This window comes from Ochotona curzoniae, unplaced genomic scaffold (assembly GCF_017591425.1).
Source record: "Ochotona curzoniae isolate NIBS_2020 unplaced genomic scaffold, NIBS_Ocur_1.0 scaffold_1852, whole genome shotgun sequence".
Taxonomy (NCBI): domain Eukaryota; kingdom Metazoa; phylum Chordata; class Mammalia; order Lagomorpha; family Ochotonidae; genus Ochotona; species Ochotona curzoniae.
This window is the reverse complement of record NW_024467087.1, coordinates 17,712,613-17,728,793: the sequence shown is the minus strand read 5'-3', so window position 1 is coordinate 17,728,793 and position 16,181 is coordinate 17,712,613. Positions and strand designations below refer to the sequence as shown.

Genomic DNA, 16,181 nt, shown 5'->3' with positions numbered 1-16,181 from the left:
CAATAGCATAGAGGGGCATCCCATTAAAAAATCCCATCTCTGTAGAATTGACGACTGCAAAAGCTTGTTACTATTTTATCTAGTGTGGCCCGGTGCTGTTGCCTAATGACTAAAGCCTTGCTTTGAATGCGCCAGGATCCCATATGGGTGCCGATTCTAGTCCGGGTGGCCCCACTTCCCATCCAGCTCCCTGCTTGTGGCCTGGGAAAGCAGCCAAGGACAGCCCAAAGCTTTGGGACCCTGCACCCATGTTGGAGACCCAGAAGAGGTTCCTGGCTTCTGGCTTTGAATTGACTCAGCTCTAGCCGTTATGGCCGCTTGGGGTGTGAATCAGTGGATGGAAGATCTTCTACTCTGCCTCTCCTTATCTCTGTGTATCTGACTTCACAATAAAAATAAGTATATATTTAAAAACTTTTTTATCTAGAACCAAGGTACATTAACTTACCCATTAAATATCTTCAACTAGCACCTTTTCTGTAGGAAACACTACATAAAACATCATCTCAAGACCGCTTATACAATGAGGTTTTAATACAAAGAAATTGATGCTAAAGAAGATTCAATGTTTTGTTTTGCTGCAAAGGGATTTGCCACCAGAACACTGCTGTCATGAAAACCACAACTAAATCAAAGCCAAATTGGGAAAGGAATAGACTCATACTGAAATCCTCTTTAATGGACATGTAGAATCAGGTAGCACTACTGGATATATGGTCTACAAATGTGGTGGCATCAACAAAAGAAACATTAAACTATTCTTTAAGGAGGCTGCTGAGATGTTAAGGGGCTCCTTCAAATATGCCTGGGTCTTGGAGAAGCTGAAAGCTGAGTGTGGGTATGCTATCACCATCAACATGTCCCTGTGGAACTCTGAAACCAGCAAGTATTATGCGACCTTCATTGATGCTGCAGAACGTGGAGACTTGATCAAAAACATGATTACAGACACAACTCAGGCTCACATTGCTCTCCCAATTGCTGCTGCTTGTGTCAGTGAGTTTCAATCAGATTTCTCTCACAGACAGATCTGTGAGCAAGCCCTGCTGGCTCATGCACTAGGTGTGAAACAACTTGTTGGTGCTAACAAAATGGATTTCACTGAGTCACCCTACAGCTAGAGGAAATGCAAGCAAATTGTCAAGGAAGCCAGCACTTATGCTAAGAAAATTGGCTACAAACCTGACACAGCAGCTTTTGTAAAGTCAATTTTTGGTTGGAACAGTGACAACATGTTGGAGCCAAGTGCTAATATGCTGCAGTTCAAGGACGAAAAGTCACCCACAAAGATGGCAAGAACAGTGGAACCACACTGCTGGAAGCCCTGGATTTCATCCACTTTTGAACAAGACCAACTGACAACCCTTTCAATTTGCCCCTGCAGATTTTCTATAAAACTGGTGGTATTGGTACCATCCCTGCACAGCAAGTGGAGACTGATATTCTCAAATGTAACATGGTGGTAGCCTTTGCCTCAGTCAATGTCACAGATGGAGTAAATGAAATATACGTGACGCATTGAGTGAAACTTCTCTTGGTACAAATGTGGTCTTCAATGTCAAGAACGTATCTGTCAAGGATGTTCATGGTTGCGCTGGGCTCAATAGCATAGTGACTAAATTCCTCCCCTTGCAACCACCGCTGTCCCATATGAGTGCTGATTCATTCCCAGCTGCTCCACTTCCCACCCAGCTCCCTGTGTGTGGCCTGGGAAAGCAGTTGAGGATGGCCCAAGGCCTTGGGACCCTGAGCCTGCGTGGGAGACCTTGAAGAAGTTCCTGGCTCCTGGCTTTGGATAGGCTCAGCTCCAGCTGTTGCAGCTACTTGGGGAATGAACCAGCAGATGGATCTTTCTGTCTGTATCTCCTTTTCTCTGTAAATCTGCCTTTCCAATAATAAATAAATAAAACTTTTTTTTAAGGCATTCATTGCGGTAACACTATAGGGGATAGCAAAAGTGGAAGTAGCTGACTTTATTCCGCAGGTGATCATCCTGAACCAACCAGGTCACATCAGTGCTGGGTATGCACCTGTGCTGAGTTGTCAAACAGCTCTCATTTTTTGCATGTTTGCTGAGCTAAGGAAAACAACTGATCACCATTCTTGGAAAGAAGGTGGCTAATAGCCCAATATTCTGATTTCTGCTGATGTTGCCACTGGTGAAATGGGTCCTGGCAAGCCTATTGTGTGGAAAGTGTCTCTATCTTCTGGATCATTTTGTTGCTTGTGGTACGAGACAGAAAGTTGATGTAAATCTGACCGAAGCAATAAAGAAGAAAGCTGTTGGAACTGGCAAGATCAGCAACTCTGCACAAAAAGCTTAAAGTACAGTGGATATTGTAACTAGTATCTGCCATCCCAGTCTTAATCAGTGGTGGAATGATGGTCTCAGAACTCTTAGACTGAATTATCTATTTAAATTTAATAGTGAAAGACTTGTTAATTACGATACATCATAAAAACTGCAGAAGGGAGAACTTTGTGCATGACTGTTTTAAATTATTACTTATTAAATCAGTATTTTTTAAGAGGGAGAAACAGAGATCTTTGCTGATTCACACCCAATTGGCCAATCCAAAGCCAGAAGCCAGGAACTTCTTCCGGGTCCCCCATATAGGTGCTGAGGCCCAAGGACTTGCGCCATGTTCTGTTGCTTTCCCAGGCACACGGACAGTGATCTATATTGGAAATGGAGCAGCCTGGATGCAAACCAGTGCCCTTATGGAATGCAGATGCTGCAGGCAGAAACTAAGCTTACCATGCATGTTTCCAGCCCAAACCGGTGTGCTTAATGGAAACAACTTGACCAAAATATGTCACAGGATATTAAGACACAGTAAACAAAATTTAATCAGTAAAAGAGAACATAAAATAAAGGGTTTTATTGGATGTTTACTCTGCTCAGTTATACAGTATTATTTAAATAAGTCTTTGTTCAAATCTCTGGTAGTTATTGTTATACTTGCATACACATATTATGTAAATATCCTTACTTTCCAATTAAATTACCAGTTTTTTTGAGAGCTGAGGCTACGCTTGCTATTACTACTCAAAAATATTAAGTCACTTTCATCTATGGATTTAAAATAAGTTGAGCATTTGATGGCACATATACCCCAAAGCATTTAGTACAGAGTCAGTAACCTGAGCCTTTTCTCCTGAAATACTTCTGAAATTCTTCAGTTTTCTCAAGTGAAAGTTATATACTCTCTGGAAAGGGTGTGTGTGTGTGTGTGTGTGTGTGTGTGTGTTTAACTTACTGAAATGATCAAATACAAACTCTCTACAGTAGGTGAACCCATCTTTTCCATGACAGACTGCTTCTTATTTCCCAAGCCTCTCTGAGAAACACTATATACAGTATACTGTCCCTTCATTTTTTTCTCTCAGTATACGTGCTTCATAGAGATGTGTGTTTTGTTTTGTATTTGATGAGGGTATTTGAAAAAAAAAGCATCATGATTTTATGTCCTTTATTTTAGATACCAAACTTGTAATTAGAATATTTGAATTTCCCACAAAAGGAAACCCCCCCCCCCAAAAAAACAACAACAACAACAACCCATGATTTGTATTATCTTACTTAGTTTGCATCAGGAGAAATCGGTTGGGAAGTTGGGAACAACGTTTATGCTCCTGTGAGTAATTTCAAATCTGGACTAAAAGCGTAATTTAGAATGTCTGCATCACAAGGCCATTATTAAAATCTGTGATGTGTCTTACGGAAAAATAAATGTGACTCCTTTCTTTTCAGAAGAAACTATTTTCCACTTAGTTTTAATTTAATGCCTTCTTGCAACTATTGAACTTTAAATGCAAAATTTTGCCCTTCAGTTTTCACACTGAATAACTGGATTTGACACTAAGTATATTTGTATCTCAACAAAATTTTAGTGATAAATATTTGATATTCCAGACACCATATTTAACGAGTCCTTGGATTTTTCAAACACACTGTGCCATTTGTTTCATTTGTGTTTGGATTTTATTACCAATTGAAAACTCCAAACACCTCTCTCTACTTCTTCCTTTCTCTCTTGTCCTTTCCTCTCACTCTGGCAGCCTGTTAGAGAAGGTGCACATCTGCTGCCATAAACACACAAATTAGCACATCAATGTTCTGGTGAAAAAAAAAAAGGCCACGCAATAAGAGAATGTTTTGAAAGCAAGCCAGTTTGTCAGTAAATTATAAGCTTCATTACCATAAAACTCTAACAAATAGAACCCACATCTCATTAACTGAAAGCACAATATGAGTGCAGCAATATTCATCTCCCTGAAGAGTGCTTATCCATAGGAAAAAAAGATCAAAGTTTTGCTTAGAGCTGCCACTAAAAACAGCATTAACTTTATTTATTAAGAATGTCTAAGACTATTGGAAAATGTACATTTTAACCACCCCCCAGCTTCGTTTTTTCTGTTTAAGCAGCGTGTCAGGTTATATAGTACAAGAGCTGTGCGATGGCTATCTTCATTCCACTTTAACGTCAGTGTAATGATTTTTTTTTTTTAACACTATTTTACTAAGAATACACAAGATGTTTTCTAGGCAATGCTTCTACTTTGTGTGACTACTGAAGTTTTTCTGTGTCATATTGAAGCCTAAAAGTCTATATGCTGCTGAGTTCTTTTAAGCGTTTATTTCTGTAAAAGCAATACAAAAGGAATTATCTTTATCAGCTTTGCAGAGGTAAAAATCTGTTTTCAAACCTAGGGTGTTCAACAGGTTTTGCAAATTCTTTGACAGCCCCCCAAAAAATCATTATTTAATAACTGTGCTATGGTTTAATTGGTTCTGCATATTTAAGAATATTTTCATAATTTGAAAAAAGGCAAAACTATTTGAAATAATACTTTTTGGTAGCTGATAAACAGCTCAAATTGCTAAAGGTTACTGGTTTCAGCAGAAAAACATAATTACAAATTGGTCATGTTGCTATGGGGACAAAAGGAACATTGAATGACAAAGAGTAAAGTAGTTGCTAGTCTACCATAGGTAGTTTAGTCAATTGTTAATTACGAACCAAGTTTGGGAAAATGGCATGGCAAAAGGTCAAATGGTCTGATGTCTTGAATTTGCTTTAAAATATCCGAGAGAGAGAGAGAGAGAGAGAGAGAGAGAGAGTAGGAGTTAAGTGTAAAAATATCTTGATGATTGTTGAGATTGGGAAATGATTGCCTGGGAATTCTATGTATTTTGCTCTTTGCCTATGTAAATGTTTGAAGGTTTTCAAAATGTAAAGTTTTACACCGGGAAATTCTTTTACAATACATTGAGTAAGGAGATCTATTTCTGTCTTTCTTTTTTTTTTTTTTATCTGTTTTCTGTGCTGCCATGAAACACAGGAACGGCTGTTGAAGAAACGGCCTGGAGGAAGGAAATGTTAGAGTTAGATTTTGAATGTGTTCCCTATAGGCTCCGTTGAATCATGTAAATTTCTGATACAGTATTTATCACAAAGTGGGGATGATTATTCATATATCACTGGGTTATTGTGAGGATTAAATAGGACTAGGTTTGGCGCATTTGGCCATACAGTATTGCATTTCATTTTTTTTTTTTTTTAGTAGCCGAGTAGTATTCTATAGTGTAGATGAACCAAGTTTTTTTTTAATCCAGTCCTCTGTTGATGGGCATTTAAGTTGTTTCCATATTCTTGCGACTGTTGATTGTGCTGCAATGAACATTGGTGCATGTTGCTTCCTCATGTAATAAGTCTTTTGGAAATATCCCTAGAAGTGGTATTGCTGGGTCGTATCGTAAACATTCTCCATATGGACTTCCAGAGTGGTTGCACCAGCCTGCATTCCCACCAGCAGTGGAGTAGGGTTCCTTTTTCTCCGCAAACTAGAGACTATTATGCTAAGGGGATTGAGCCATTCCCCAAAAGTCAGATATCTTATGTTTGCTCTAATATAAGTTAATGTGATATTAAATCTAGGGATATCACATGTGACTCACATTCTGTCACTTCATACTTACCTGTATCTTCTGTAATAAGATCTTGTGATATAATTAATTAATCAACCATCCATAAAAGATTGTTTATAATTACTTGAGATGGTCAATGTCCCTTTAAAAACTGTTATTGGGGCCCGGCGCGGTGGCGCAAGTGGTTAAGTCCTCGCCTTGCACGCCCGGGATCCCATATGGGCGCCGGTTCTAATCCCGGCAGCCCTGCTTCCCTTCCAGCTCCCTGCCTGTGGCCCGGGAAGGCAGTCGAGGACGGCCCAAGGCTTTGGGACCCTGCACCCGCGTGGGAGACCCGGAAGAGGCTCCTGGCTTCGGATCGGCATAGTATCGGCCCGTTGCGCTCACTTGGGGAGTGAATCATCGGATGGAAGATCTTCCTCTCTGTCTCTCCTCTCTGTATATCCGCCTTTCCAATGAAAAATAATAAAAATAAATCTTTAAAAAAAAAAAAACTGTTATTGGCACTGCCCATAAATAACAGAAATCTAAAAAAAAGTATATGTATAAAAAATAAAACTAGGTTTGTGAAAGAGGAATTTACATGTAAGTTCTACAGAAATGCTGCTTTCCTTTCATGGAAGTAAAAATGTAATCTTTTTTTTTTTGAATCATGGGAAAAGAAAACAAAAAAGTAAACAATTTCCGCTGAAGACTGAATTTATATGAAAATCAAATATCACTGTGTGTGTTATTTTGCATCTGGCAGCCCTATGGGAAGGGGATACGTGGGTAAGTAGTGTATACTCACAAAGCCTTGTCATGACAAGCATACTGCAAATTCAGCTAAGAGTGTTAGCTACAGTCGGAGGGTTAATGCTTAATTGAAGATCTGGTTTTGAAAGAAAAGGAAGCCACTAATGAGAGAGATTTCAGCAGACACAACACATCCAAAAGTATGCATAATTCCCAATCCTCAAGGGTGACATATCGCTTCAGGTTATTAGTGAATAAAAGGTGGGAACAAAAGGAAAGAACATCTAGAAACCTGAGCTCCAAAAGAGATTACCACACAAGAAGTTTTTGATTTCAGAGAAGAAACTCAGTTGCTTAAATTACAGTTATCCTGTCTTTCTCCCCCTTCTGTCTGCATTCCTTCCAATGTTTCACACTTGATTTTTTTTCTGTGATGTGTTACTTGATTCCCTATAATCACTTTACTGTGAATACCAGTTTGTCTATTAATGCTTCTAATATCCTATTGGAATTTTAACAATAACTTAAAAAAAACGTGGTGTGAGCCCAGCACATGCTAAAGTCCTTGCTTTAGCATGTGCTGGGATCCCATAGGGTGTCAGTGCTAATCCTGGCAGACTCACTTCCCATCCAGCTCCCTGCTTGTGGCCTGGGAATGCAGTTGAGGACAGCCCAAAGCCTTGGGACCCTGTACCTGGGTGGGAGACCCAGAAGAGGTTCCTGGCTCCTGGCTTCAGATTGCCTTAGCTCTGGTCATTGCGGTCACTTGGAGAGTGAATCATAGGGCAGAAGATTTTCCTCTCTGTCTCTCCTCTATATACATCTGACTTTCCAATAAAAATAAATAAAATCTTAAAAAAAAAAAAGCCTGGCGCTAAACCTAGAAAATTTATCCCAAACTGCAACATATTCCAAAATGGTTAGTCTCAAGGTTTTGTTTCCAAATAAAAGAACAGAAATCTGAAGTGAGTCTACTACAGATATTTTCACCATTGTATTTGGTACAACAATTTCTCATGGGAATATAGCTAAATAAGTCAACTCTATACATAGCAAATCAAGTTCATACAAGAATTAAACTGTGATTTAAGAAAACATACCTACAATTCTCTTACACTGAGAAACTCAACTGATGCTCTATATACATTCATGCATTAATGTGGATATAAATGCCCACAATCATAAGCTGATTTCAATACAAGTTTCAATTGTCTGTGTTTTTTGTTGTTTGTTTGTTTTTATAGAATCTCCTTTATGAACCACTGTTGGGCGGAGTTCTAGGGCTTTTCTGCAATCAGACATGAGCATGCTGATGATCTTTGTGTTTGGCGTAATCGGGAGCCTTTCCCACATATTTCATATGCCCATTTTGTTCTGTTATGTGCACGTGTCTAGATGCAGCATGTAATTTTTCTCCTTTTTTAGCACTTTGAAAACATGCAGCAGAATGCTGCACTAATAAATCCACAAACAAGGATCAAGACATGACACAGAAGAATCAAACTCTGTTATGTTCTTCTTCATAGTCGCTTGATGGTATCCAGAACAAAACAGCCAATTCTTTGAACCAGGGAAAGGTAAATGTGGTGTGTAAAGGTGCAAACTGAAGGACACCATTTCTCCGAGCTCAGACGTCACACTCTGCTGACCCTGGAGATGAACACCTCCTTTACATTTGCACCCAACATGCCTCGATTGCCTCACTCTAGACTATTTTCTTTTCTTTTCTTTTCTTTTTTTTTCCTTTTTTTTTTCATTGCCAATATCTCCACAAAGGCACCTGTGTTTTTATAACCATACCTTTTGAACAAAAAGATTTCTTTTTAAATTTAAAGGACAGTGCATCAGAACAATTTTCTTACAAAAAGAACAGTATTTCTCCAGCAGATATCACGGCTATTGCTTAACATAGGTGCACCGTCACCATCTGCTTTCTTCTTGTTGAGGTGGGGTGTTTCCTGGTTGCCACCTGCCTGTGCAGCTCATGCTTTACGCCTTGTCATCCTTTACTGATTCATGCTGCTCCTCTGGGGCCAACAAAGAGACAGAAGGGATTCTTTATATTCGTCAGAAATAATATTTGGATATATTTTGGATATTCATTAATTTCCTTATTAGTGGTCAATGTGTTTTATCTCCAAAACCATAGTATTCAAAAATTATTATATTAGCAGCATTTAATGATAATCGTTCATAATGCAATAATGATTAGAATGATACTAACAAACTGTCACAATTTCAATGTTATTTTCTAACATCCCTGTTTCACACATTTAGCAAAATGTTAAATTTCGGTATTGTAGTAACAAGTTATGACACACTGCTTTCATATGATTTTCTTTATGCTTAAAGGAGTTTCAGAATTGTAACACAAATATTAACTGTTGCAATTGAATCAAGTTTTTTTTTAATATTTTTGTTTATTTTACTTGAAAGAATTATAGAGAACGATGGAGAGCCAGGGAGAGAGGTTTCCATCCTCTGTTTCATTCCCCAAATGGTTGTGGTGACCAGAACTGAAGCTGGGAGTCTGGAGTTTCCTTTGGGTCTCCCAGAGAGGTTCTCCAATTCAAATGCAGAAACCCAAGACATTAGGACATCTTCAGCTTCTTTCCCAGGTCACGAGCAGTGAGCTGCATTGAAAATGGGACAGCCATGACTTGAAGTGATGCTCACATGGGATGCTGGTGCCGCAGGCAGTGATGCTCTGATATTGCTATCATGTAAAAAATGCAAACCTCATGGTGCTATTATGTCTCTTCTGTATATAATATGATATGATAGTAATTTTATTTATGATGACTCCATTTAATAGTTACAGGAAGCCAAAAAGAAATAGGCATCATTTTTATGTAAGAAGACCAGGTAAAGCAGTATTTTCAACATAGCAGAGTAGATGATATCAGTGTAACTTCTCTCTACTAATGTTAGCCTTGCTCTGCAGACTGAAGTAGCTTTGCCACCATTTCCTCACTGCGGATGTCTTATTTTCTTCTGGCCTCCACACTTTACTATTTACAAGGAAGGTACTGTATTCCAGTCCAGAGTCACTGTACTGAAACTCTCTTAACAAGTACAAAGATGCTTTCTCTGTGTAAGGGTAGGGTAGCTATATATATTTTATATTTCTTATGCAAAGAATATTTGTCTTTAGCCTTACCTGTATTTAGCCAACATTTTATTTATATTGGCTTACATTTGTGAGTATTAAATTATTGCTTTGGGCTATATCCAAAGCTGCAATAATTACAATTTTTTGGTCAGATAGTTCCAGCTTTGAACCTTGATGAATATTTGATTTAAATGTTGTGCTCTTTTTTTAAGATTTATTTTATTTTTATTAGAAAGCCACATATACAGACAGCAGGACAGAGAGGAAGATCTTCTGTCCACTGATTTACTCCCCAAGTGGCTGCAGCTCCCAGAGCTGTGCTGATCCAAAATCAGGAGCCCAAAGCCTCTTCTGGGTCTCCCGCATAGGTGCAGGGTCCCAAGGCTTTGGGCCGTCCTCGACTGCTTTCCCAGGCCACAAGCAGGGAGCTGGATGGGATGTGAGGCTGCCAAGATCAGAACTGGTGCCCTTATAGGATCCCGACGCATGCAAGGTGAGGACTTTAGTCACTAGGCTATTGCGCTGGGATCTGCAGTGCTCTTTTCTTGTAATCCCACCTTTTCTTTTCTTTTTTTTAACTTTTTTTTTTCCCTGGAACTGCCTTTCTTTCTGGCAGATGCTACCCTATTATAGTTCCTGCTGCAGTTTCAACTCAGTTATAGCTGTAGAGAAATTTTATTTATTTACTGGAGAATGCCATTACAAAATAAGTTCTGGACACTGTATGGCTTATTTCTCCTGAGGTGTAGTTGCTTCTTAACCATGCAGCTTATATATACATAATAAGCTACATATGTACAAATGTCTGAAATAGTTCCAACCGCACCCATCCATCATGTTGATGTTGTCTGTCGTGATCCATTGCTAAATACCTCACTGTAACCCCCTTTCCCTTTTGAACTGTAAACTACCACCTCAGCAGTGAGAAAAATGGCTCCCATCATATGTCACTATACTTAGTTAATTTAAAAACAAATATAGGATTACATTAGAATTGTTATTATATAAAGCTTCATAAACTAGAGCATAGTACTCCCCTAGAGTGCATTCTGCATTTAGTCGCACTGCACTATTTTCCAAAGGAGTTTCCATCTGCAGCACACCCCCTCATTTCCTTCAATGAAAGGATTTCATCGATTTGTCATACTCAACAGTTAAACGATGTGACATTCTTCATTCATACAGGAATACGCATGAACTTACAAATGATGTTTCTGAATTTGCATACATTAAGATGTATTCTTTCAGCTTCATTGTTCAGTTGGTTTTCACAAAACAGTTGTAACATGTATCTCCAATTATTGTTCCATATCCAATAGTTTTCTTTGTATTGAAAACAAATTCCCTTATTCAAATTTTTCTGCCTTGATGCAATTCTTCGGGAACCACTGCTTTTATTCATTCACCACGAAACAGTTCCTTTCACAAAACACCAGTTATTTGAATTCCTACAATATTAAGCTTTTTCAAGCTGAGTATGTTAATTTCATGCAATTGCTTTTTTATCACTGAGTAATATTTGAACGTGTAGGTGTGTTATAACTTGTCAATTAGCGTTATAACTTGACAATTAGCTTGACTGTGTTTAGTTTGAATGGTTATTAATAAAATGAGCATTTATTTGCATATTTTGTGTGTATAATTTTTAAGGAGCTAGGGCAAATCCGAAGGCTGTGCTTCCTGGATCATATGCAGCAGCTAAGCTCAGCTTTAAATGGAACTTCAACTTGTCTTCCAAGATAGCTGGACCTTTGTGTATTCTCACCAACAGTGACTGAGGGGTTTGGGTTTTTTTTTTTCGTATGTTAAAAAATATTTATTTATTTGGAAAGTCAAATATAAAAAGAGGAGGGCAGAGAGGGAGGAATATCTTCTGTCTGCTGATTAACTCCCCAAGTGGCTCCAATCATCAGAGTTGAGCACATCTGAAGCCAGGAGCCTCTTTCTGGTCTCCCACACAGGTGAGACTGAGCTAATGGTATATATATCCAACTATAGTCACTCTAAAATTTTAAATGTCCCCACATATGCTTGTTGCTTCTTCACAACTTATCATTCTTTGTTCAGTTCACTTTATAGGTTACTGACCATGTCTCTTCAGGTCTTCATATCTTTAGGAGGATTTCTTTGCCATGTAAAATGTATATGAAATAAATTTATATGCATTTACTCCTGTTACTTTACGCTATGGCCGGAAACAGCTGGGAATACCCACCGCCCCGCCTCCCCCTGCTTCACGCTTGACACAGATGTGATCCAACAATACTGAGAAATCTCTCCTGAGCAAAGGATCTCAGGAGACCTGACAAAATGCATCAGAAAAATACCATTGTTACAAAATCTTGTCCATTGTGTACAATTAAGAAGAGAATGTTAAAAATTTTCCCTGAAATTTCCTTTTTGAGTTCAGATTTAGAGGTGAAAATCAGTATTCTGAGTTAATTCTTTGAATTATGTCTGCTGTCAGTTTGATTTGGGATACTCATTGGTTGCTAATGCACAGCTTTCCAAACTTAGTCTTTGTTTTGCTTGGATCCATCTCCAGTGAGGTTTGCCATAAGAAGGAAAATCATAAGATAATCCTGGTTTTTTTTTTTCCTCTTGAGAGCTGAAATTTGCAGCCAGTGAGGAACTGCTTTTGATCCCCACATGGAGGAAGCATAAATTGTCAGCTTTCTAACAGGTGGTTAGTCATCTGGCAAGGATCCAGAAACAAAGTGTCTGTTACATCATGCCAGGTTTCAGGGGAATTTGATGAATTGTCTCAATCTTCCTTATCATGTTAATAATGAAAGTCAGACTTCCTAGGCTAAGACACATTTTGAATCTTCAGGAGGACTGCATTATTTACACTCTTGTCAGAACATAATTTTGCATTCATGGCTGAGTCCTAAAAAGCTTACTAATTTCAGGCATCAAAAAGCGTAAAACTTATATTTAAGGCACAAATAAAGTACATACACTTTGATGTTGTGGACTTTTATATCTACTTGTTTTGAGAGCTCTCATTCTGAATAATTGTCTTACTGATACTCATGGAAGATTTGCTCTAAAATACAATATAAAGTTTGTATATTATAATATACAAAGAAAATAAAGGCCTAGCAGGGTGGCCTAGTGCCTAAAGTGCTCACCTTGAATGCACGGGGATCCCATGTGCGTGCGGGTTCTAATCCCGGCAGCTCCACTTCCCATCCAGCTCCCTACTTGTGGCCTGGGAAAGCAGTAGAGGACAGCCCAAAGCCTTGGGACCCTGCATCTTCGTGGGAGACTTAGAGGAATTTCCTGGCTCCTGGATTCAGACCGGCACAGCACCAGCTGTTGTGACCACTTGGGAGTGAATCAGTGGACAGAAGATCTTCTACTCTGTTTCTCTTCCTCTCTGTATATCTGACTTTGTAATAAAAATAAACAAATCTTTAAAAAAAAGAAAGTAAGAGTGAACATTGTGGCACACTGGGTGAAGCCAGAACTTAGAATGCCCACATCTCTGCCTCTCATAATGGAGTGTTGTTATCTAGTATTAGGATATAACCTGTAGTTGTGATGTTATCCATCAATCGTTTTGATGACATCCAACATTTTTCTTCCTCCTAAGTTTTTGATGTAATCATAAATTATGATGGAACACATCAATTATTATGGATAATACATTATGAATAAAATCCACCAATCACTGCAATGTCATCTGCAAACCATTATGATCTTATTCTCAATTGTAGTCATTCACCATTGGAATCTCATCCATTCATGAAGCAACCAAGTAGCCATTATGACATAATTGAATAACCAACAAGATGTGATCAAGTGACCATTGTGATATTATCCACTATTGTGATATAATTCATCATTGTTATTTAATTTATTATATCGTCAAGTAACCATTGTGATGTCATTGAGCAATTGTTGTGATGCCATCCAACATTATGAAGTCACATACTACTGTGTTTTTTTTATCACTATGATGTCACCCACCTTTATGGTGTCACCCATATTGATGCTACCCACCTACTATTTTGATAACACTAAGGAATTTTATATCATCTACTAATCATTGGTAATATCATCCAGGACTCATTGTGATGTTTTAACTACATAATGACATAAGCCATTGTTATGTCATTCACCAGTCTGGTACTGTTCAACATTATAAGGTCATCCATCAATCATTATACTGTCATTAACTAACCACAACAGTGTCATCTACCGACAATTGTAATATCCATCTTCATGTCATCCATCAAGCATTGTGTTGTCATCCACCTTTCTCTTTTTTTTTTTTTTTTGCATTTACTAATTTTTCATTTGCAATGAAGCCTGACAGATGGTAAGATTGCCAGAGGGAGGGAGAGAAACAGAGATAGCTCTTTCATCCACTGATTCACTTCCCAATTGACTGCAACAGCCAGAGCTCAGCCAAGAAAACACTAACATCAGGATATTTACAACAACCGGATCATCAAATGGTGTACTGAGGATGAATTCTATTGTTTTCAAATTATGGTTTGAGAAATACACTCAGGAAAGAGGAGCTAAAAAGAATGGATGGGTAGCAAATTTATGAAATCTTCATAAAAACCATTGGATTATCTCTCAGCAGTTTGTTTACACCATTTATGTTCAGAGTTGTAAGATTATTTAGGTTCTGTAGATAAGTATTCAATGTGAAAGGTCAGGAGGCCAATATACTTGACGTAACATGAATAAAAGAAGGAAGGAAGAGGGAGAAAGAGAAAAAGAGAAAACTCTTATACTGTCTGTCTCTCCTGTAGGACATTGATTAAAGGAAAAGGTATGCATTTTGTTGGGTAACATGCATATTTTTGTGAGATGTCTAGTAAATTAACAAGTCAATTTTGGAATCTATAGGATTTTCCATTTGAGATTAAAAAATAATCTATTGGCTGAATTTATTCAGAGAAACCTATAATCATGGAGTTCGAAAGAGTTAAAATACTGCATTTTGTCATTCCTTAAAAACAAAAAGATTAATGAGGGATCTCCCACCAGTTCCTGCATTTAATTTAATCTTGTCTGCAAAGTATGTCATATGAGAATAATATGATATTGAGGGGCAATTATAATCATTCAAGTAGGATTGAACCATTAATTGGACCTTTGTGCTTTTGTTTTCTTCTAAAACAGTGACACATTTTGTACATTTGCTATTTTGGAGAAAGCACTAAAGTTCATAGGTTGCACTAAATCATCCCATAACTAAATAGTTGTGAAGTCTAGATCTACCATACTTTGACCATCAGCATACCTAAATGTGTCTAACACTGATTCCAATTCATTAACAGTTCTGCTTCCAAAGTCATAAAACCAGAAAGAACATTGTGTTAAATTCCTTCATTTTACATATGAGAAACTGAATAAAAATAACTTGTCAAATTTTGATGTTAGATAGAACTAGGACTTCTTCCCATTACCCCAAGTTCATTTTTCAAATCAATTCTTGACATAACTCAAATTTTAATTACCAACTTTTCACACACGGAATGCTGGATCACACACAAAATAATGACAATGTTGAGAACTGAATTGCGTTTGAAGAGAGAAGGAAGACTGGCTTCACTTTCTGACAGAATAAGTTTAGGTTATAATTGGTCTAATTAGAAAAAAAATAGGTAAGATAAATACAGTAAAATCTGTTTAAACACAGTAATTTAGATTCTTTCCAATATTCTTCTTTATGTCTGATTGATCATTGCTTCTTAATCATAAGGTAATCTATATCTCCAGTTGAAAGACCTTAAAAAGTAATCATTTTATAAGCAAAATATTTTTTAGCTCTGCTTTTTGAATTGATCTTTGCCAAATATTTCTTTTTTGGTAGTTTCTTTTTTCCTCTGAAATTTTCATTCACATGTACTGTTCAGCCCTATTGAACTTCTTTGGAGTATAGGTATATAGATTGAACATGTGTCCCTTCTTTGCATATCAAAATGCTCTCAGATGTTCCCATAGTGTCCGTAGATGTTGTAGTAGTGATCTCAATTTTGTTAATCATGTAGGCTGCATTTTAAAATTTAAAAATTGTGTGGGACCCACACAACTAATAGTTGTTGAATGATAAAATATATAAGTCCCACTGAGCAACTATGCAGTCATTAGCAGTTTTTAAAAACCTGCTTTGGTTATATAATTTATGTATTTCAAAAAATGCTGCACACATACTTAAAGCATGGTGTTAATTCACTGTGAAAAAATTGAGAAATGGTTTCTCAGACTCTGTGGCATTGCCCTCCCTTTAGATTCTTAACAGTAACAGTAACTCAGATTTTGAGGTCCATGTATTTTATGAAAACAGGATCTATGGCAGTTACTGTTTTTCTAACTTGGCTTCCTCTCAACACAGCTCGGTCAATGGGAGAAAAATTCACGCTGGTCCTGATTCCT

The 16,181-nt window shown here is 37.7% G+C and overlaps 1 pseudogene; it reads left to right on the top strand.

The window, feature by feature from the left end:
* Positions 1-647: 647 nt before the first annotated feature.
* Positions 648-2,324, top strand: LOC121169473 (annotated as a pseudogene).
* The last annotated feature ends 13,857 nt before the right edge of the window (positions 2,325-16,181 follow it).